This window comes from Aulonocara sp. 'chitande type north' Nkhata Bay, linkage group LG3 (assembly GCF_057382095.1).
Source record: "Aulonocara sp. 'chitande type north' Nkhata Bay isolate Kocher_YH1m ecotype deep benthic linkage group LG3, A_spYH_male_GT1.1, whole genome shotgun sequence".
Classification (NCBI taxonomy): Eukaryota; Metazoa; Chordata; class Actinopteri; order Cichliformes; family Cichlidae; genus Aulonocara; species Aulonocara sp. 'chitande type north' Nkhata Bay.
Genome location: NC_141346.1, coordinates 34,548,055 through 34,572,807, shown reverse-complemented (window position 1 = coordinate 34,572,807; position 24,753 = coordinate 34,548,055). Strand labels below are relative to the sequence as shown.

The window sequence follows — 24,753 nt, the reverse complement described above, 5'->3', positions numbered from 1 at the left end:
GTGGTTAATTACAGTTAATTCCTGGTGCACATTTGGTGCGTGCGTGCATGTGTGCGTGTGTGTGTGTGTGTGTGTGTGTGTGTGTGTGCGTGTGTGTGTGTGTGTGTGTGTGTGTTGGCTCTTGAGACAGGTGAAGAGGGCTTATTGACTTGTTTAAAGAAGTTGTTGTGCGGGGATTGGATCGGATCTTAACCTCCAGCCGGATGCCACCTCGGCCCTCTGCTTGTCTCCTCTTCACCCTACGACGAACTGAGTTCTACATTATAAAGTCTTTGTAAATAGTGAAATAAAAGGCTATCTTATGTTAAATGCTTAAATTGCACTGTGCTGGTGGTTTTTTCTTCACTGTGGTATGAGCGACGTTTGAGACTTTCAAACCACACATCCACAAACTCGTGCTGCATTTATATCCTGGGGGAAAACCAGGATTTTCTGTGTACTGCTATGTCCTTCATGAATAAATAGATTTTTTTGTCCTCTTAGCTAAAAAATATACATCTACCAATGACAAAGTTAGTGTAAGTTAGTGTAATGACAAAGTTAATACATGCTTTAAGTTGCAAACACAACTCATCCCATAGATGATAAATAACTCCTTGAGTACAACAGGTTAAACTTCATAGGCTATGATAAGCATTGTGTTTATATATTTTGCTCCGTCCTAGGATCCCTAAGAGGAAGCGAGTGGTTTTCAATGAATTATTGTGTGTATTGTGTATACTGAAATGCATGTTTTTAAGACTAAACAAGGTTTTAATTTGATGCCTTTCATTGCTGTAATGATGTAAATTATTCCGTGGAAGGTTCTGTAGGATGTTTCTGCACCAAATGGAATCTGGCTGTGATTCCCAAACAGTTAAATCAGGATTTTTGTTGAATTTGAACTGAAAGCGTGCAGGTCAGTTACATCCCAACTGTCTGTTCTGAAATGTTTTTGTAGTGATGCACAGAGGCAGAATAAGGCAAAATGTCATGGTCTAAATATTTCTGCTGTTGTTGTTTTATATGATCCAGTTCTAAAAGGCATGCTTTGAAACAGTTGCACATAGAAAGAAATGTAAACGCAAATCAAAAGGTCAAATTCTTTCAATTGTATCTAGCATTACTTTAGGTGTGGCACAGCCATGTAGCTTAAAAGGAACAGGTGAGTAATATGTGTTGACAAGTGTGTAACATAAACTGAGTGACGACGAACACACCCAACGTTTGAAAATGGCCTGAACTGGTTCTGCCTGTCCTGCTTGCCTGGTGTCTCTGCCAGGTGTAAGCTCAGTCACTCCTTTGAAATGACACTCCTCTAATTTGTAGTGCATTATATTATTGCTACTATTGTTATCATTATCATTATCGTTATTAGTATTATAATTAGTATTAATATTATTTCATCTATAGATCATTAAAGTCTTTCTGGCCTGCACACATAACACAATTACGTGTGTTATTAAAAAGACTAAAAATATCTCCTCACTGTTTTTATTTTAGTTTTCTAGTCCAGTTAGTTTTTCTTTTCTCTTTTTAATGTCTAGTTTCATTTATATTTATTTTCATAAGCTAACAAGTTTTTTCACATCAAGTTTTAGATTTCAGTTTAGTTTTAGTTTGAAGAATTACTAAATTATTGAATTCAGGTGTTCCAATTGCTTTAATGGTCACAGGTGTACAAAATGCAGACTGTTTCTACAAACGTCTGTGAAAGAACGGCATCGCTCTTAGAAGCTCAGATGTGAAATTTTCTTGCTACTAATTATTCCACAGTCAGCTGTTATTGGTATTATAACAATGAGGAAGCAACTGGGAACAACAGCAACTCAGCCATGAAGTGGTAGGACACGTAAAATCACAGAGCGGAGTCAGCAGTTGCTGAGGCATAGAACACAGAGGTCACCAACGTTTGGGGTTGTTTTTAAGGAGTTGGGCTCGGCCCTTTAGTTTGAAAGGAACTCTTAATGATTCAGCATCCCAAGACAATTTTGGACAATTTCATCCAGCCAACTTTGTGAGAACAGTTTGAGGATGGCTCCCTGCTGTTCCAACATGACTGCACAGCAGTGGGCAAGAAACGGTCCATAAAGACATGGATGAGTGAGTTTGGTGTGGAACACTTGAAAGCCTTAAAAAAAGAAAAAAAGAAACAAACTTTGGGATTAGTCAGAGCACAGCCAGGACTTTTCATTCCGACATCCATGTCTGACCTCACAAACGTGCTCGAATGATCTAAAATTCCCATAAACACACTTGTAACCTGGTGGAAAGCCTCTCCAGAAGAGTTGGTGCTGTTTTAGCTGCAAATATTAAATGTTCACATTAAACAATATGGATTAAAAATGGGATGTCACTCAAGTTCATGTGCATGTGAAGGCACATGAGAGAATACTTTGGCAGTACAGTGTCGCTTTGCTCCTCATCGTTGTCTGGTTTTCCATAATTGCAATATCATACACACAACACAGGGGGGCGCTGATGCAGTGGTTGAGATCGTTCCTCCTCGATCCATAACACAAACCCTTACGGTTAAATTAAGCACAGTAAAACCACCAGTGCGGTGCTTTTTTCAGTGAAAAGATCCAGTAAAAACATATGAGAAACTGTGAGTCATCTCAAAGCTAAAATGTGATCCAAACCTTAAACAAAGCTGACTTTTAATTTAGTTCATTCTGCTCATCCTCAAAGTGAATAAACTTCGGGGGAGAAATAACCCCCATTATGATTTATAGGCTTAATTAATCACCGGCAGGTCTATAGTGGTTTATATATCCAGCATTATTTGTTCTGGATGACTCTGAGTCAAGAACTTTATATAGAGAGATTCGTATTAGGGAGAACTTTAAATTTAGATGCAGCATGATTTGAATTAAACTCTTATTCGGTTATCAAAGTACTGTAGGCTGGGCCCACGTGGGTAATGTTTGGTCTACAGCAGGGCTGCTTATCTGCCATACAGGGCCTTTCCCTGTGGGCCAATGTGCACCGGCTGTACAACAGCCTATTGGTTCATTTTCATTACTGAAACTGGATTGCCCAATCAAATCTCTTAATGCAAACCGGTTCCTCCCACACCTTCTCAGCTTGTAGAAAAAGTTAGGTGGAAGTAGTGAAAAGCTGGAGGTAGAAAGCTGAGAGAAAAGAATAAAGACTAAAAAATAGATGCTGCAAAGTGTCTGAAATTAACGACATGTTAGCTGAACAGAAGTACCAACAACAAACAAGGCCTCACGGGCAGTGCTTTAAGTGGGCCGGTACGCGCCGGTACTCAGTACCGCCACTTCTAAATATAGCTCTTGAGAGTACCGCCACCTCTCCATGCGCCCAGAACGTGCTTTTAGCGTACCGGTACTCTCATTTGCACATCTGTTATAATCGTTTGGCTGCGCTGCCGCTTTTCAGAGCGCCCTTCACAAGCACGCTTCCTAATTCGTCCCACCGAGAGCAGAGACTACATTACCCATACACCAATGTGTTTTACAAGTGAAAAGCGCATGCGTCGCTTTTGCCGTTGTCATGTCAACAACTCAACGTGGTCCGGAGAGGGTGTGTAAAACGCGCAAACAGCTGCTCGGTTAAAATACAAAAACAATGAACACTTAATATGCTCTCCTGGCTTCAGACTCTGAGTAGTAAAAGAACAAGGTCAGAATCAGAGGACTCGCTGGCTGACACCCCACCGAGCCAGAATGATATCGCTGCAGGTCAGACGCAAGCTAATGAAAGCTGCACTAGTGCCGCAGCCGCGGACGACGGCACTTTTTGCGACGACGAGGACGAGAATGACACCATTTCTACCGACGACAACAGCCGCGTTAGCGAGCATGAGTGGCCAGAATGTTGGTCCCAAGCACAAGTCCGGTATTTCTCCACAAATTACAAGTGGCTGATCAGCAGAAATCAAAAGTTGGGTTGTAGTGTGTGTAGTCAAGTTTGTGCTCGCGTGGACATGCAGCAAGGGCAGAGAGTGTCGCAGGAGTGGAGTGGGTGCTTAATCTCGTCTTTTGGAAGGGACAAGGCTGCACAACAAAACTCACTACGAAAGAAAATAAAAGAGCACAGAGACTCAACTTATCACAAGAAAGCAGTTGAAATAAAAGAGAAGGCAACACAAAATACAATGCAAAAACACATTGAAGATATGAGAAAGGCTGACTACGCTTCAACTTCAATGTGTTTAGAGCAGCTTATAAGATTGGCAAGCATGGGCGTCCCTTTACAGACATGCCAATAGATGTCCAGTTGCAAGTCTTAAATGGTGTCAAGATGGGCAGAGTTTTGCACTCTAATAACTCATGTGCAAATATACTGGATCACATTGCAGCTGAAATGAAAAAGAAGGTAGTCAATGACATAGTGATGAATGAAAGAAAATTGTGTGTGCTCATTGATGAATCCACTACAATAAGTGGAAAGTCTGTGCTTGTCGTGTGCCTGCGGTCAGCTATTTCCACTGAAAATCCAGACACAATATTTTTTGAACTGATTGAGCTGCAGGGGACCACAGCAAAGGACATCACTGAAGCACTGTTAGGATGTCTTCATAATAATGGCTTTGACCCTCACTACCTACAGGAACATTTGTTGGCATTTGCTTGTGATGGAGCCTCAGTGATGCTTGGGAGGAAAGCAGGAGTTGCTGCGCAGCTTTGTTCCAAATTCCCTTACCTGTTTGTCTGGCATTGTTCCAATCACAGACTGGAACTGGCAGTTTGTGATGTTTTGAAGGAGGTAGGAGGAATCAACCACTTTAAAATATTCTTAGATCAGCTTTACTCCCTCTCGCATCACCAAAAAACCAAAGGGAGTTAACCGAGAGTGCTCACAATGTTGGACAACGTCTCCTTGTGATAGGCCGTGTTTTATCAGTGCGTTGGGTTGCTTCAAGTGAGAGAACAGTGAAAGCAGTATGGGAGAACTACCAAGCTCTGCAGGTACACTTTACAAGTGCTGCTGCTGATACCAGCAGGGACTCAAGAGAGAGAGCAAAATACAAATTAGTTCATAATTTATTTTGTGTACATTTTGTTAAAAAAAAATTTCAATACCTTTTTGCACATTTTATTTATGTTCAGTAGCTCTTTCTAGCTCAAGCAAATCCACAAACTAATAAAATGATTTATTATTTTGTATAAGGTTGTCTGTTGACTGTTGTATATAAAACCCATTCAATATAGTTGTTGTTACCTCAGGGGAGGCGGAAAAAGAATAGAGTACCGGCACCTCTTTTGGGCCACTTAAAGCACTGCTCACGGGGGATGTGAGGAAGAGACAGAGGAAGAGGAGCTACAAATGTATTCTCCACTCGTGAAAATGTGCTACATGATGCTCTGTGCTGAGTGTGCATAGACGGAGGGTTTTTTATTCATTTAAAAACAACTCTATTGCCACTTTACTTTGTGTGCAAGTCTGTGAAGTGGCAGGGAGATTTTCCAGTGTCAGTACTTGAATAATGCTGTTGTATATCATGGGGTTTGTGGTTAAGAGACTGAAATAATGTTGTGCATGTTTCTCATCGTATCCACTTTTCCACAAATACTTCTTTAACTTCTGAGCCTTTGCCTCGGGTTTGATAATTAAAGGCTCCACCTTAAAACGGGTGGATTGTATTGAAATCCCTGATTATTCACTCTGAATTATTCTTGGACATTGCAATAGGCCATCTGACAAATTAGTTTGCTTCTGAAGGTAGCATTGTAAAGTTTATCCAAATGAATTGAGGTTTGCAAATGTGAAACACCTACATTGACTGGGAGCTGAGCCCCCCTAAAAGTTTGAACTGTACATAGGATGGGCCCTAAACTGAGCCCACTGGTTCAGCTGCCAGTGTGCTACCTGGGAATTTTCATTATTTGTTGACTCACTTATCAAATTGCACTGGCATTTGCTTATGTGTCAAGGGGAGGGCAGCTGGGTGGGATTTCTCCCCTCAGTGATGCACTGAACATGTGCGTACGCTTCCATTTAATATCTGAGTGTTTTCGATGAGAAGCCCACACTTTTCCATGAGATTACATTTGATTGCACACAGACTCACTTAGCTTATCTGCCCTTAGAATAGAAGCTCACAATAAAACATCAGAGGTTTCTAGTGGCTGGTGGCTGGGTGGGGTAACGGTTTTTCATTGTGCATTCATTTAAGTTACCACTGGGGGAAATGGAAAGTTTGAGAGGAGAGAGAGGGACTGTAGTTCTCTTGTTAGGTGAGAGGAGGAAGAGGAGAGGGAGGTGTGGGGTGCGTGGGACTGCCGGGCAGGAGAGAGGAGGGGTGGGGGAAGCAGTGCAGCTCGGACATTCCCAGGCTGGGAAATACAGCGAGACAGTGTGGAAGTGGAAGGGAAAGAGAGGGGAGGAGAGCTGCTCCTCAAGTGCCGAAATCTTACAGAAGGCGAGCTTTGAAGGGGACACGAACCTATAAAGTAAAGGAGTTGCAGCTTGATTATTGTAACTGAGACAAAGAGAAAGTTTTGCGGAGAATGCGCAGAGGAAATGAATTCAGGAAAGGACCCGAAGACTACGTAGGAATTCCTCTCAGAATGGTTAAAACATACCTTCTTAGTTGAGCCCTGGCTAGATGTTGAACAGGCACTATGCAAGGATCTAGAGATTTCAGACCTACCATTTATTAGCTCAAACATCAAAAGACATGAATGCTTTAAAAGTATCAACATCAGCTTTTCTCTAACAGCATGGTGGGAGTTTCTAAAAATAACGGAGTCTTCATTTCTTCAGCTGCCTCAGGAAGTACATCCTCCAGCAGAGGATGTACTTCCTGAGGCAGCTGAAGAAATTCAACCTGCCAACACGGACGATGATGCAATTCTACACTGCAATCATCGAGTCCATCCTCACCTCCTCCATCACCGTGTGGTACGCTGGAGCCACTATCAGGGACAAACAGAGACTGCAGCGTGTTGTGCGCTCTGCTGAGAAGGTGATTGGCTGCAGACTCCCATCTCTGCAGGACCTGTACACCTCCAGGACTCTGCGGCGTGCAGCCCGGATCTCAGCTGACCCTTCTCACCCTGGACACAGTCTGTTTGACCTGCTCCCCTCAGGCAGGAGGCTCCGGTCCATTCGCACCAGAACCTCTCGCCACAAGAACAGTTTCTTCCCCTCTGCTGTTGGACACATGAACAATAACCACATGACTGTCCCCGCCACTAACACATGACCCTACGCTGTGTCACTGCATCATTTCATGTCTGGCACTGATCACCATCTGCACTCATGTATATATCTTTCTACGTAGCACTCATAATTCTTACTCTCATGTATATATGTCTGGCACTGATCACCATCTGCACTCATGTATATATCTTTCTACGTAGCACCCATAATTCTTACTCTCATGTATATATCTCATGTATATCTCATGCACATATCTTTCTTCCTACATAGCACTTTAATTCTTATTGTCTGCACTGAAGCACCGCAGCAATTTCCTAATGTTGTAAACCTCAACATCTGGCAATAAACCCATTCTGATTCTGATTCTGATTCTGATTCTGATTAATCCCATGCAAACGTACACCTATCTGGAATAACCCTGACATATTACAAAACAATAATATGATTAATTTCCCAGAATGGAGTTGTAAAGGAATTAAATACTTAGAACATATATTAGAGGGAACAGAATTTATTCCATTTGACAGACTAGTTGAACAATATGGGATCAACAAGACAAGGTTTTTAGAATATCAACAAATTAAATCCATAGTAAAAAAGAAATTTAACCTCAGTCAAGTTGAATTACAAACACCACTAAGTGCGGCACATTTTCTTACTCTTAAATCCCCCAAATTATTATCTAAAATATACAGAACACTTTCTAAATTAGATGAATCAATATCCCTTCCTACTGCAAAGTGGGAAGCAGATTTATCAGTCAACCTAGACCAAAACTTCTGGTCTCAGATTTGCTTAAAAACTTTTAAATTAATTAAAAATCCCAGTCTGCAATTAATACAATACAAAATACTTCATAGAGTGCACTATACAGGTCATCGGATGTTCAAGATGGGCTTTACATCTTCCAACAACTGCTCACACTGTCAAGGCAATACACCAGACAATTACATCCACGCTCTTTGGTTCTGTCCACCAGTGCAAAAGTTTTGGCGCGAGATATGTGAAGACTTATCACAGTGTCTGAAATGTAACATTCCAACTTCCCCCTTAGTGTGTCTACTGGGCAGCTTAGATAATGTCACTTCAGAAAAGAATATAGCCCATATGATCTTCACTGCCCTATGCATAGCCAAGAAAACAGTCCTCATGAACTGGAAAAATAAAAATAATCTTAATTCTAACCAATATAGAAATTATCTATTAGATTACATTAGTCTTGATACAGCCTCTGCCACCACATTAGATCAATTGCTCTGGGCCCCTTTTATCAGCTCCATCACCTAGTGGGGGTGGGGGGTCATAGTTTGGTCCCACCTTCACTGTTGTGATTGGTGAGGGGGTAGGGACAGGCTTAGGGCGTCGGGGGGTTCCCCGGAGGCATCTTCCTTGGGGAGCTCAACCCGGGGTAGCGGTCACGTCCGGTTGGGGGCTCTGTTGGCTCTCAGGTGACTGTTTCCTCGCGGCTGCGTGCAGCGGGGCTAGGGGAGGGTCTGTGCTGACGGACGTGGGTTACTGACCTGGCAACCTGGCTGCCCCTGGGTGGGTCCGGGATGGGCGTGAGGTTCTGGGGGCGCTCCGTCTCTGGGCTGGGGCCCGGGCCGGGCCTCGGGGGCTTGGGTCCTGGTTGGTGTGTTGCCGGGGTTGTGGGCGGGTGGGTGCATGGGGGCCCGGCCCTGGAGCAGGGTGCCGCCGGTGCGTCGAGCCGCCTGGGGGGCTCTTCAACTGGTGGGGGGGATGGTCACATCTTGCAGGAGCTTTCTTCTCTTCAGGAACTCTCTGCAGGAGGGGGAGATACAGGAGAGGTGGAGGAAGATCTCAGCCTGGGCGTTTACCGTCTTATGTAGTCTGGAAGATGTGTGGATGGTGGGGTGGGTGCAGTTTTCTCTGTGGTGGGGTTGGGTGGACTGTCCAGGGCTCTGTGGAGCCGGGGGGCGCTACTGCACTGGGCCCCGGTCTGATGGGCCTGGGCCCCCCTTCCCTGGTGGGTCGCGGAGGGTGGGGGTGCCTACTGGGGTCAGCGGGGGAGCTGGCCCCAGGGAGGGGTTACCTGCCCCTCCCTTCCTTCCCTCCCCATCTCCAGCTGCCTCCCTCTTCCCGCTCCTCCACAACCACCCACACATGCAGGGCCTTGGAGTGGGGGTATGTCACCAGGGTGCAGAGGAGGCTACCCCCCCCCCCCCCCCCCCCCCCCGTCCCCTTCTGGCTGCCTCTGCCTCAATTTTATCCCACAACTTAGACATTCACATTATTCACACTCTCATTACACATACATATAGGATCTTGGGGGTGGGCACAATCACGGAGTCCAAATCACCATCAGGGTGTATACCTCACCCCTGACGTCGTTGCCCACCTCTCAATTTTAAATACACTTAGTCATTGAGGGTTAGCAGGAGGGACTATGCGCTTACCTGCTGCTCCTTGGCAGGTAGCTCCATGCCCTCCTGGGTTTTAATTGCACCTTAGAACACATATGCATCAACACTACAATGAGCGGGTGGAGGGAGGTTTGGAGTCTTCTCCCACCCCCATTCTCTGCGGCCTGCTGGAGCGGGAGGGCTAGTAGGAGGAGTTGGCCGTCCGACTGCGGTCTGGGGTGTGGGGCCTCCCTGCTGCTGCGGAGTCGGGGTGGTCTGCCTCTCCCCACCGCAGGGAAAAGGGTAACACCACCTGGGTCTGGGTGCAATTCCCCCCTCCAGGGGCAAGGGTACCTAGACCCGGTTTGTAGAGTACGCTTGGGGAGTGTGATTGTGTGTACAGCGTCTCTTTATGTCTGTCTCCACGTTGGTTGAGTGTGGAGTGAGTGCATATGAGAGCATGAGGGTGGGAATGGATGTTTGTGTCTGTGTGTGCCTGTATGTCTGTGTCTATATGTCAGGTTGGGTATCAGACGCCACCTCTCTGGGGACACCTCAGGCCCTCCAAGGTTTGGAGGCCTATCTCCACCCACCACCACTTCCCCTGCCGGTGGCGGACTCCCTCAGGTGTCGGTGTGTTGGTGGTTCTTTGTGTCTGGGGGTGGGCGTCTGGGTACACACCGGCTCACTCCTTGGCGGCCGCTTGTCGGGGCCTGGGGCCTGGGGCTCGCTCGGGCCCCTTTGGAGGTGGGGTGCCCCCGGCCTCTCGGCCTGGGGCTCGGTCACTCAGGCACAGCTGGGGGCCGGCGGAGCTCACGGGCGCGTCACTGCAACTCCCCCTGACTTCTGCTCCGCGGCTGCTGGGCGAGCCCTCATCTGGGACTCTCCTCAGCTCTTACTGGAACAGTGGTGCGGCTGCCCCTCTGTTGGTCTTCCATGGTCTCTTGTGTTCTGGGGGCCTCTGGATGTCTGGAGTTTTGATCTCCTCCATACCTGCTTCACACCCTGGAGGACGGGGCTGTGGCCCCCCCACACTCCCTAGCAGATCATTACATGGAGAAACCTTTGGAATGCAAGCATGCTGATCCACACAGGTATGCACACATGGGTATTCACAGACGCGGACTAAAGCTTTCTTGGCTGCTGCCTCAAAGCACACTGTGCGCTGTCTATCTTGCGTGCTGCACAATATCGTTTATTATTTAGTAAATATTGATATCTATGACTAGCTAGTTTATTGTGATGGTGCTTTGTTTTCTCTATTATTATGTTGCTCTTTGTTGTTTGCTGTCTCCTCTGTTTGTTTTTTTTGTTTGTTTTTTTTTTTTCTCCATACAGGTGACCCAGGAGTTCTTTTTTTTTTTTTCTCTCTCTTCCCCCCCCTTCTCACCGTCTCTTCTCCCCTTTGGTTTTCTTTCTTTCTCTCCCCCTCTTTCTCTCATTCATTCCCCCTGTCCTATTTATTTAAAAAAAAAAAAAAAAAAATGACAAAGGATGAACTGAAGCTCTGCCATCACGTAATGTCGCATACTGCTGTTTCTGATGTCATTTAAAAAGAAAAGAAAAATTAAAAAAAAAAAAAAAAAAAAAGGAATTCCTGACTGAAGTCATGGTAAGTCCCCTGTTTTGTTTTTTGTTTTTGTGTGTAGAAATCTTTACTGGTATTGACCAGTCGTCATTGTCACAATGTTTTTGTGTAACTTTTATGCCCATGGATATAAATGATCTTGTTTTACTTCTTGAATGCATGACTAGTGCATAGATGATCACACATGTGCATTTTAAACTGAACAAGAAGAAGGATCCCTCATTCATCTCTGACAAAGGCTTGCTCTTGATTTGAGAAGATGTTTAGTCAGCAGTTACAACGCTCAGCTTAGATCCCAATGGCTCTAAATCATAATGATACGATTTAAAATGTGTGACGTTGGTGATTTTTGTGGCCGACTTGCGGAGGGAGTAAGGGACTGCCTCTAAAGTGAAAAGAGTCCTCTGTTGCATCTCTTGGGAGTTTGACTAACCATCTCCTCCCACTTATGGTCTGATCAGCAGTGTTGGTCAAGTTACTTGAAAAAAGTAATTAGTTACTGATTACTGATTACTTCTCAAAGTTTGTAACCTAAGATCATCACTGATGATCACTGATGATCTTAGGTTACAAACTACCACAGTCAAGTCATTCAGGGAGACAGGATCAAACTGCTTTAAGACAGCTGAGCACATAGGAGAAAGACTAGGACCTGAGGCAGCAGTCGACGAAACAAGGGCCCTAGTGGATAGAACCTTGTTGTTAAAAAATGCTAAAAAATCATCACAAATACTTGGTGAAGAAATGACTCCAGCATAATCACGTGGACTAAGAAAACGATTAAGGACATTAAAAAGTACCTGAGGCCTGTGACTGTTTACTGACACTATGTCACGGCGAGTGAGATGAGCCGTGTGGGAAATAAAGGAGGATCCAAATGCAGGCACTCGTAAAGGTGTGAGGGTGGTTTATTAAACACAAAATAAAAATGGACAAATGGCGAACGGAACAAAGACTAAACTATACTGGGAACAAACTGACTACAGAACACAAACCTGAACATGAATGAGCGCGAGCAGAAACAGATGGCGGTTGACAGCAGGGTGGATACACACCTGCAAATACAAAGACAGACTTAATACACACAGAGAAACACAGGGAGATTACACACAGGTGGGAGGACACAGCTGAGAGTAATTAACGAGACAAGACAAGAGGTAAAACTGAACACACTCACATGAGACGCAGACCTTCACAATAAAACAGGAAACAAGAAAACACTACACAAAGACGCAGACTTGACACTGAGAGACAGACAAAATATAACACATGGAACCTGAACTAAACTAACGTGAGACACAACCGAAGAACAAATCCTTAAACATGAATAAACAGAAACATATAATTCAAATAATTAACCAACAAATCACAAAGGTAACAAAACGATCATTCAAGAATAAACCAAAACATAATAAACACAGAATGCTGGGTTGAACCGACCCACAACCGTGAAACACTAAGTTTGAGACAAATTGTGTCTTTGCAGTTTTTACAGCTTCTTGGTAAGCAGAAAGACGAGACCTTAAAATCTGTAGAGAAACGTGCAATCTGTCCTTTTTCCATCTCCTTTCGGTGCACACAGTCCTAAACGGAGCAATCGAGTCCAAAATATCAGTGCAGGTAGAATGAAGAATGTCCGAAACGTCCTTGACACTTTTACAGTTGGAGTTCATTGTTCCAGAGTCCATAAAGGCAGCAGAAAAAGCGGGCGCTGTTAGAGCATTAAGCGCTAGTTTTTTGGGCGCTGGGGCGCACGGCTTATCTACCGAGCAGGGCAGTGTTAGAGTGAACAACACAGGAAAATGATCGGAGATGCGCAAACTCAGATATGCAGCCACAACAACCTGGTGCTGAATGCCCAGAAGACAGTGGAGATTATTGTGGACTTCAGGAAGCACACAGCCCCACTCCCCCCCATCATCCTGACTGACACCCCCATCACCTCTGTGGACTCATTCCGCTTCCTGGGTACCACCATCACCCAGGACCTGAAGTGGGAGCCCACCATCACCTCCGTCATCAAGAAAGCCCAGCAGAGGATGTACTTCCTGAGGCAGCTGAAGAAATTCAACCTGCCAACACGGACGATGATGCAGTTCTACACCGCAATCATCGAGTCCATCCTCACCTCCTCCATCACCGTGTGGTACGCTGGAGCCACTATCAGGGACAAACAGAGACTGCAGCGTGTTGTGCGCTCTGCTGAGAAGGTGATTGGCTGCAGACTCCCATCTTTGCAGGACCTGTACACCTCCAGGACATTGCGGCGTGCAGCTCGGATCTCAGCTGACCCTTCTCACCCTGGACACAGTCTGTTTGACCTGCTCCCCTCAGGCAGGAGGCTCCGGTCCATTCGCACCAGAACCTCTCGCCATAAGAACAGTTTCTTCCCCTCTGCTGTTGGACACATGAACAATAACCATATGACTGTACCCGCCACTAACACATGACCCTACGCTGTGTCACTGCATCATTCTATGTTTGGCACTGAACACCACCTGCACTCATGTATATATCTTTCAACGTAGCACTCTTAATTCTTATTCTCATGTATATATCTCATGTATATCTCATGCACATATCTTTCCACGTAGCACTTTTAATTCTTATCCCTACTTTTATTTTTTTCCATGTCTATTTAAGTGCTATTTATGACACTATGTTTGCACTGAAGCACCGCAGCAATTTCCTAATGTTGTAAACCTGCTCAACATTTGGCAATAAACCCCATTCTGATTCTGATTCTGATTCTGATTCTGATATTTCCGTGATGCACACATCCAGCCCGTGGGAAAGCACCAAGTCTAGTGTGTGACCTTTTTCATGCATGGAACTGGTAACCCACTGGGTCAAGTTAAAAGAGTCAATAATATTTAAAAAGTCCTTGACCAGAAGTTTAGAGTCACAGCAGACATGGATGTTAAAATCACCAAGGATTAAAAAAGTGTCAAATTTAAGAACAATTCCAGCCATAAAATCTGAAAACTACTTGATAAAATCCTTATTAAACTTGGGAGGGCGGTATATGAGGGCACACAACAATGGCGCAGCAGAGCTCAGGTGTAACTCAAACAGCTGGAGTTCAAAACTAGAAAATGAATCGGGCTGTAGTTTTTGATGGCAATGAAATCATGGGTTGAACATGGTGGCTAAGCCTCCCCCCTACCAGAGGAGCGAGGGAGGCTGAAGAATGAGCAATCAGGAGGAACCAGTTCCGAAAAAGCTACAGACTCACCGGGTTGAAGCCATGTTTCTGTCAGAAACAGAAAGTCCAGCTGTTGTGACTTTAGGAAGTAATTTAATACAAAACGTCTTGTTTGCTAAAGATCGTACATTTAGTAAAGCCATTTGAAGGGTGTAGATCCTAACATCTGATGCTCCGGCTCAGTTAAGCGTGCAAAGATTTCTGTGGTCCACACCGCATCCACGGGTCCAGGCAGGATCCATCTAAAGATAAACTCTGCTAGTCCAGTAGTTCCACGGGAATCACGGAGAAGAGCTCTGACTTTGATGAGTGTACCAGCTCGCTTTCATCGTTTCCTCGGGCGCTTCTTCCAGGAAGTGTTGTAGGAGTGTCGGCACAGATAGGTTGGAATACGGGGCTCAAAAAGTGGTGGAGGAGGCCCATAATCATCTCCCATCGCCATGTGTTTAAGAGCCAGATCATACGATGCTTTGATTTCTAAAAGTGGGGTGATCATGGTTCAAGAGTTGGCAGTTCATCTTGTAATTGGAAGGTTGCCGGTTCGAGCCCCGGCACTGACAGTCTCAGTCGTTGTGTCCTTGGGCAAGACACTTCACCCGTTGCCTACTGGTGGTGGTCAGAGGGCCCGGTGGCGCCAGTGTCCGGCAGCCTCGCCTCTGTCAGTAGCTTGCCATCACCAGTGTGTGAATATGTGCGTGTGAATGGGTGGATGACTGAATGTAGTGTAAAGCGCTATACAAATACAGGCCATTTACCATTTACCATTTAAAAGTAGCTGGCGATTGTACACATGCAGACCAAGGGCATTTTGGCATAATATAGAAAAGGATAAAGCTAGCAGAAGCCAAAGCCAAGCTACAAGAGTTGATGGATGCAATGTCGACAGACGTGTCGCCGTGCATACTGCTGGCGCCATCTTGTCACATCATTGATCATCCTTTATAACACGGCACTGAAACAAAAAGCTGTCCAATCTTCAATCAACGGCATTGTGGGTCTTGCTGGCAAGGCATTTGATTGGAAACAGAGATGTAAGCTATCAAAGTGAGTCCTGCACGCTTACCAATGTAGAATCCAACCCTTGGTGGAGAGTAGACCTGGTAAATGTTTATAAAATTGGTGATGTAATAATAACTAATAGAATGGAACTGGAAAACAGGTTGGATGGTGCTGAAATCTGGATTGGAAATTCATCAGAGATCAGTGACCATGAAAGCATGAGGTAAAAAAGCTTGATCCATATCCAGATAATAAATCTAAAATCATTATCATAATAATTTAGTTTCTCTGTTTCTTCTCTCTTTTTCCAATTCCTTCCAACACAGCTACGCGGTCATCTCTCACATTCCAAATCGACAGACATTCTACTTTCCATGTAGTTCTATGGAGGGATGCTAAATCACTGTATTTCTACCAGGAAGTGAAAAAGTCCTAAGTCTCTGTGAGCTTGAAGTGTACTATGGTAATCAGTCTGTTTGTGATACAGACATTTGGTAGTTCACAGACTTCCAAGTCTGAAGCCTTAATTTTTACTTTACAAGCAGACACGCTTTAGGGTAACCACATCAAATACCAAAGAACAAACAAATCAAGGTTTAATTTGGGGGTCATTGTGATTATCACAAAATACAGTGCATGCATTTTACAGTGATTATCTTTCTTAGGGTTGTAAACGTGTAGTGAGGGTGTGCTGGACACTGAGTCTGAATGGACCATGTTCAGCATCTGTATTGCTCAAGCCATTGCCCTAAGTTGCAGCCGCACGGTGGTTGGCGCCTGTCATGGTGGTAACCCCTGAATCAAATGGTGGACACCAGAGGTGAGGGGAGCCACCAGGTTGAAGAAGGAGTCTTATCGGGTTTGGTTAGTCTGTGGGACTTCGAAGGCAGCTGATATAGTACCAACAGGCCAAGTGGAACGCGGCGCAGGTAGTGGCTGAAGCAAAAACTCGGGTGTGGGAGGAGTGGCAGAGAGACCATAGAAAAAGACTTTCGGACTACCTCGAAGAGATTCTGGCAAACCTTCAGGTGACTCAGGAGGGGAAAGTGGTGTGCTATCTGCACTGTGTATAGCGCGGGTGTAGCACTGCTGACTTCGACTGAGAAAATTGTCGGGCGGTGGAAGGAATACTTTAAGGACCTCCTTAATCCCACTGGCAGGTCTTCTGTGGAGGAAGCAGAGTCTGGGGATGAGTTAAACAACTCCTTTGTTGCAGAGCCCCTAGGGTGGATGAGGTCAGCCCTGAGTTCCTGAAGGCTCTGGAAGTTGTACGGCTGTCTTGGTTGACACGCCTCTACAATGTTGCGTGGAGATCAGGGGTAGTACTCCTGGATTGGCAGACTGGGGTGGTGGTTTCCATCTTTAAGAGAGGGGACCAGTGTGTTCCAGCTATAGGGGAATCACACTCCTCAGCCTTCATGGGAAGGTCTATGCCAGAGTGCTGGAGAACAATGGAAACAACAACAACAATGATGAGAATTTGTATTAGACTACTTTTATTGTGAAAGTCATTTCAGAATAGCGAGAGTTCAAAGTTTACAAGACATGTATTGTCCCCAACATGGCACTTAAATTACCCTTTGACAGGGATACCAGCTAGCTACTATCAAAAAAAACCTGTCTGTGATCCATTTTGAAAAAAAACTATTAATGCTTTAGATCGTAAAAAGGAGGACCCAAATGCAGCCATGCGTTGGCAGACCATTTTAATGTCAAAGTGAGCTATTAATTAACATTTTAGGAATTCTAAAAAGGTGAAACAAAAGGTTCAAAAAGGAAACTGAAAAGTATAAACTTACTAAAGCCTTTAAATTATTTAGAAACACACTAGCACTTTAAACCTCTGGAAGTGGAAACAGCTGGGGTGAACAAGACACACCTGAAAAAAATCACAGAGGAGGAGACAAGGGAAGTCAAGCAAAATTACAAGGAGCAATTACTATCAAAAATAAAAAATTACAAGGAGCAATTACTATCAAAAATAAAAAGCAGAAGAAAAGAAGAAAAGTAGAATAAAAAGTGAGATAACTAAATACGGAAAACACACATGCAAGAATGAGCTTAATACACAAGGAGTAACACAAGAGGGTGCAACTGAGAGGGAACTAGATTCTAAAGCAATTGGGAACTAGGAGCAAAACAGAGCAAAATAAAACAAAACAATACTAAAGAAGGATAGATGAAATATGTAATAAATGAGGAAATAAACTTGGGCTGAAGGACCTAGGACCATGACTATGACTATCTGTCAGAAACTTACATTTTGGTCCAGACTGACATTAGTGTCAACGTTGGCCATACACGATCAAAAAAAGCACAAAGACAGAACTGTAGTTTTTTTATTTTCAGAAATTTGTTTGACAGCCTTTTCATGACACACTATACATTATATTAATATAATATTGACGTACCCTTTCCATTGGTGTCAGGTGTGCTTCTATCTCACATATCAAAGCGGGTAAAACCTACACATTCCAGTGTGATGGAGGCAGGATGGAGGGTCGCTTTGTGAACGTGTTTCTTCCTGGACAGAAGATGACACAAATCCTGTGTGAAGTTGAGGTGTATGCTGCCCCAGCAGGTAGTCAAGTCAAGTCAAGTCAAGTTTATTTATAAAGCACATTTAAAAACAACCGAGGCTGACCAAAGTGCTGTACAATAAAATACAAATATAAAATACAATAAAACACAAGTACATAAAACACCTCACTGATAAAACAATAAATTAAAACAATAAGTTAAACCTTGCTAAAAGCCAATGAGAAGAGGTGAGTTTTAACCCTTTAAGACCTACCATAGAACCAAGTCCGCCAGAGCTTATATTATATTTTTACTTGCTGTGGAGCCATTTTTGGGAGCATTTCAAGTTGCTATACATCAATACAACCATTATAGCCCAGATTTTAATAATATGTATTCATTAAGTGCATAGTAATTACATAAATTGCAAAAAGTGCAATAAACTACAAAAAAAAATTGAAAATCATTTTTGTTTTTTAACATATATTTGTAGTTAGAGAAATTTAAGAGGCTTATCCCTCAAAACTGTAAATACAAAAAAGTTGCACAAAATAGTTTCCCACCACAGGAAATTTATTTTGAGTGTCTTCATAGTTTTATTTTTGAAATACACCAATTTTTATACACTGCAGGAAAAATGAAAATGAATATTATACTGCAAATTTGCAAAAAAGCAGCATATGCATCAAAATAAACTATTTCCAGCAGTGCAATATGAGTCCTAAGCATCCCAGAAACGACACAGAAAGTCATAAAGTCAAAGATAACTTTTAAAAAGACGAGTATAGGCTCTGAGGGCCTGATAGAAAAAAAGACTACATTTCCGCGAAAATGACGTCACTTCCGGTTTCGGGCAGGTAATGGCGGAAATGCAAAAGTTCGCGCTGACGTCTATTCCAACGTAGGAAGTGTTATGAACAGCTGATCAGACCGGCACAGCGTGTTTCTGGAATATTATGTTTTTGTTCCTGCAAGCGCTTTTTATGCAGTTTTTGCAAAGCTTTATGTGGAAGGAAACCGTGACCTAGGACAAGCTGATGGCATAAGATGTGAGTACAACTCCTCCGGTTTCATATGCAAAAAAAATTTTTGCTCTAGCTTACGTGGTTGCAGTGCTACTGGGATTTAAAAATAGTTACGCAAAACAGAGCGTGCCCGCTCCGATCGGCTGTAAAGGGTTAAGAGCAGTTTTAAAAGTTCCAAGGCTTGTGGAGAATCTGATGTGAGGAGGTAAACTGTTCCACAGTCTGGGTGCAGCCACAGCAAAAGCCCTCTCTCCCCTAGTCTTTAGTCTGTACCTGGGAACATCTAAAAGCATCAGGTCTGCTGACCTCAAAGATCTCCTGGGGCGGTAAATGCTAAGAAGCTCTGCCAGGTAAGGAGGTGCAGTACCGTTAAGAACCTTAAAAACCAGCAGTAAAATTTTAAAATCAATCCTAAAAGCAACTGGGAGCCAGTGGAGAGAGCAGAGGACCGGAGTGATGTGGTCTCTCTTTTTGGAACCGGTCAGCATGCGAGCAGCAGCGTTCTGCACCAGTTGGAGGCGATGCAGACACGAACGATCTAAACCAGCATAAAGGGAGTTACAGTAGTCCAGCCGTGAAGTAATAAAAGCATGGACCACCCTTTCTAGATCGTTCCTGGACAGGTAGGACTTGACTTTAGCTAAAATCCGTAGATGATAAAAAGATCCCTTGACTACGGAGCTGATTTGTTTATCAAATTTAAAAGCACTGTCAAAAGTAACACCGAGGCTCTTAATGGAGGAAGTACATTCGGAAGTTAGGGGTCCCATAAAGTCAAAGGAAAGGTCGGGGTCTTTAGGAAGCCCAAACACAATGACTTCAGTTTTACTTTCATTTAGATGTAGAAAGTTAAGAGCCATCCAAGTCTTAATGTCAGACAAACAGGAGAATAACAGCTGCAGAGAGTCCTTACAGTCTAACCTCAGAGGGAGGTAGATCTGAATGTCATCAGCAAAGGTGTGGAAGGACACATTATGTTTGCGCAGCACATCGCCCAGAGGGAGCAAATACAGAATAAACAGCAGGGGGCCTAGAATGGACCCCTGAGGTACACCACAAGTTAAAGGAGCTCTGGGAGATGACAGTTCACCGAGGTGAACAGAAAAACTCCTGTTATCCAGATAGGACTGGAAAAACTTTAAAACAGTACCTTTCAAACCGACACAGTGTTCTAGGCGGGATAACAGTATGTTGTGATCAACAGTGTCGAAGGCTGCTGTCAGGTCTAAGGTTACTAGGACAGCAGCACAACCAGAGTCTACAGTTAAAAGCAAATCATTAAAAACTCTCAGTAAGGCGGTTTCAGTGCTGTGACGAGCTCTAAAGCCAGACTGAAACTTCTCATAGAGACTGTTGTTGTCTAAAAATGACTGGAGCTGCCTGAGGACAACTCGTTCCAGTACTTTGGACAGAAAGGGCAGATTGGAAATGGGCCTATAATTGGAGAGTATAGATGGATCCAGATTAGGCTTTTTGAGAAGAGGTTGAACAACTGCATGCTTAAAAAGTGTTGGGAAACAACCAGAGCTGAGACAGGCATTGATCAGGACCAGAAGGACAGGTCCAACTGAGTCCAGGACCTGCTTCAGAAGACGAGAGGGAATAGCGTCAGTGGAACAGTTGGTAGACTTGACCTTGCAGACTGTTTCATGCAGCTGAGAAAGAGAGATTAGCTCAAACTGGTTAAAGGCAGAGTGGCACGAGGGAGAAACACAGGGGTTGAAAAGTGGAGGTGGAATGACAGACTGCAGGGAGGAAATCTTATTAACAAAGAAATATAAAAAGTCATTGCAGAGGGTGGCAGAAGGTGTGAGGCAGGTGGACATATGAGGATTAACAATGGAGTTTAAAACACGAAGCTGTCACGGTCCTGGGCCATGTTGGCCCAGTATTCTTAGTTCTCATGTATCTTTGTATTCAGTTCCCTGTTTAGGCTCTGTTTCCTGAGTTGCCCTGTTGTGGTGTTCCCTGAGTGCTTTCCCTTTATGACTCTACCCCCTGTGTGCCCCTCTGTGTATTCATGAGCCCTCGTCCCCTTTCGTGTTTATTCCGTGTCTCCCCTGCCCGTTATGTTGGTGTTCTACTCGTGCTCTCTCTCCTCCTGTCTGAACCTCTGTACTTCCTGTTTCGCCTCGCCCGTCTCCCCGCCAGTGTTGTGTTCACTCCTGCCATGTCTCGTGATTATTATCAGTGTCACCTGTGTTCCCCATGTGCTCCCACTCCGCTCGTTAACCCTTGGTGTATTTATGTCTGCGTCTCCCTCAGTGCTGTGTCGCGTTCTCCCTCATGTTGTGTGGATCTTCCTGTGTCTACCTGCGAGTGTTGGTTTACTTTCCCCAGTTTAGTTTTGTATTTCCTGTGTTCTGCCGTGCCAGCATTAAAGCTGTGTTTCTCGAGTTCATCCCCGTGTCTGTGAGTTTTGCATTTGGGTCCTCCTCCTGCTTGCCACACAGCGACCCATTACAGAAACAGAGTCTGAGGTTTATGGACATTACTGCTGACCAGGTTAGATATGTAGGAGGACTTAGCCTCTTTAGCAGCTTTCTGATAAGTTAAAAGAGAGTCTCTCAGGATATTGAAGGAGATTTGCAGCTTGTCCTTTTTCCACTTTCTCTCAGCACACCTGCAGGAGCGCCTGAGAGCACGAACAGAGTCTGTAATCCAGGGTTCAGCGTGAGCTTTGGGACGGAGTGATTTTAGGGGAGCGATGGAGTCCAGAATAGAAGTGCATGTTGAGTTAAAAAGAGCAGTTAAATCTTCTGCACACAGGGAGTCAATCCAGTCCACCGTGGAGAGCTCAGAGTTGTTGAAAGCAGCAGAGAACTGGGATGGTACATGGGTATTGATGATCCGGTGGCGGCGTGAAGGAGCTTTAACTGCAGCAACAGAACAATCTCCAGTGGCAGAAAACAGAACAGGAAGGTGATCAGAGATACACGCCCTCTCACAGATTTCAGAGACGTGGATACTCAGGCCGTGAGACATGACGAGGTCCAGTGTGTGACCTTTTAAGTGATTGGATCTGATCTACTGAAACACATCTGCTTGTTACTGATTCATGTCTGTTTGTTCTTTTCAACAATTTAGTTGAGCCGCTTGAAAACATGGCTTTAAACAGACAAACAGTACAGTCACTGCTTGGCAATCAATTCGGGATAACCTCTAAATGACATGGTTTTGGGCTATTTTGACCCAGCATTTTCTGTTTCTTGTATTTTGGTGGTTTTTTTTTCTGTATTATGGTTTATTTTCTGATTCTTTAGTTGTCCTGTTTGGAATATTATAATCCCAAGTTTCAGTGTTATTCTGGTTAAGAGTTTGTTTTTAGGTTTAGTTCAGAGTCTAGTCCTGTCATGTTTCAGGTTTTACTTTGAAGGTCCGTGTCTCATCTTAGTGTGTCCAGTGTTACTCTCCCCTGTGTTGTCATTATGTTTCATTCGAGTCAGCTGTGTCCTCATGTGTCTCCACTTCTCCTGATCACCCTGCAAACTCTGACACTAAAGGTGTTGATGGGTGCAGAATCTGGTCTGATGGGTGCTGTACCCATTCTGTGATACAGAAGTGGAGAGTAGACTGAGTAGACTTGTTGGCTGTCCACGAAGTCACTGCCACCATCAACCTACTACCCCACCGCCCTCCAACCCGATAACAAGGCAGTGTCTCTTGTGGAGGCCGCCCAAGTCTCTAGCGGTGATGGCAACGCTGGTCCGGAGGCCGGCCAACTGGCGAACCGGCACGACCGTGCAGACACAGCCGTGAACACCTACTCACTGCCGGCTGGACCGGCGTCCGTTGTTCCGGGACCCCAGGTCGCGCAGGTACCCCTGACACGGGGACCGCCGTGCCCCCGCGCGGCTCCTCCATCGTCTCTGGCTGGAGCGGCTCCTCTACCGCTCCCGGCTGGAGTAGCCACTCATGTAGCGGTTCCTCACCCAGCAGGCATGGACCCCCTCGCACCTCATCCACCGCTCCCTGCTGAAGCAGCCCTTCCCGCAGCGGCTCCTCTACCTCTGGCAGGTGTAGACCCTCGCATGCCTCGTGCGCCACCTCCAACTGGAGCAGCTCCTCCACCGCTCCCGGCAGGAGAAGCCCTTCTCCCGGCTGCTCCCCCTCCTCTGGCCGGCGCGGACCGTCTAGCCCCTTGTCTACCACCTCCGGCTGCTGAAGTGCCTCACGTGGCTCCTCCACTGCTTCACCACCCTCGGGACACCCCTGTGGGGTTGGCGCAGGCCCAGAGCAGTGCCGCCAGACCCCCAATCCTTTTTAAGTGATCTTGGTCTGGTCCCGCAGCTCTTCCTGCTGGCGACACCTGCTCCCACTGGATGGCCACCATTTCGTATATGATCTGGGCCAGATCCCCCCCCCCCCCCCCCCCCTTTCCTGGCTCTGGCGTGCACCCGTCGTGCCGCGTCCTGGGTTTCGGCACCAGTGTGGTGTGAATAAGGCACGGCAAGTCCACGGGTCACAGTTTTGAGCCATTTTATTGATTTGCGTCACACCACAAAAACACTAACCCCTGAGTTTTAACACCGCGGGCGTGATCTGAAGATGCCGTGCAGGTGCGTCCACACGGCACCACAGACCACGCCGAAAGAAAGGGGACGAAAAGCGCACAACTTGAGCTGATCTCTATGTATGACCTTCACTGAGCCACCTCTCTCTGGTTTGATTGTGAACACAGGAATGTCGGGGTGGTTCTGCTTCACCACCAACAGAACCCGGTCACCTGACCAGAGCAGAGCGCCGTGGCACTTTCGATCATAGATTCTCTTCCCTTTCTTGGAGGCACCCTGTGCAGCTGAGTCTGCTACCTCTACAGCTGGCCTTAGGTTCTTGTGGTGATCGCTGACCCAGCCCCGCACATCTTTGCTCATTGTGGGCCAGTAATAGCTCCTCCTCATCATTCTGAGGGTACTCTTTGCACTGAAATGTCCCCCATGCTTATGATGGCTTTCATATACTTTATGTTGCAAGGTCTATGGGACAATGAGCTGCCTGATCTCTTCCCCATCATGGGGGTCTCTAACATGCCTATACAGCACACCTTTATAAAGCCTAAGGCGGTAAAGCTGATGGTAAAGTCGCCTTGTACCAGGTGTTGACATGCACAGTTCAGCATGGCTCATTCCAGTGCCCTTCTCAACCACTTGGTAAACCGACCTAACAATGGGGTCATCTTTCTGTGCTGCCTCCAACTGATCCCAGCTCTGCCCCCTACAAGCTTTCCTACTTGTATTCATCACTCTGAGGGGAATTTTTCCACCAATGGTCTTTGCGAGTATGTTGGCGACTAATGGTCCCCTTGGCATCCCCACTTCTCTCGTCGCCTCGGCCAGCACTTGGAAGCCTAGCCTGTAGTTCATCAAAGCTCTTTTTCAAATCTTCTAGTTCAGACATCTTTACCTTAGCCTTCTTCAGCTCTATTCTTTATCACAGTGTAACAACCCCAAGCCAATAAGTTGATCCTGTTCGTGACGCCACTTGTGAGGGGCTACTAGCCCCGCTATGTAGGGGTGAAGAGGTGCACAGGTTGCCCTGAACAACTAAAGGGTGGTGGGATCTGAGTCCGTGACCCCCCCTAGTACAGTTGACCCTGATACTTACTTCTGTAAGAATGGTTTTAGCTGTCTGCAGCTACGACCATCTGCATGCATGTGCCCTTACATTTGCCACGTTGAGTTTTTTTGAGAGCTACAAATGTGGAATTTTCAATATATCTTCTAAAAAGAGTTTTACATTGTTTCTAAAACCTTTTCTCATTATTAAAAATTAGAAATAAAAACACAAAACAAAAAAGACACCCTTTTTTCCATAAATGAGGTTAAAGTTCTACATCCAAGCTTCTACTGCAAAGTGAAAAGTCTTGTGCCTTGCACTTCTCTCTTTTTTTAATTAATGGCTGTCAGTACAAATTTTGCAAATATATTCTTTTAAGAAACATGT

At 45.1% G+C, this 24,753-nt stretch overlaps 1 pseudogene; it reads left to right on the top strand.

The window, feature by feature from the left end:
* Positions 1 to 3,527: 3,527 nt before the first annotated feature.
* On the top strand, positions 3,528 to 21,675 carry LOC147335294 (E3 SUMO-protein ligase KIAA1586-like; annotated as a pseudogene).
* The last annotated feature ends 3,078 nt before the right edge of the window (positions 21,676 to 24,753 follow it).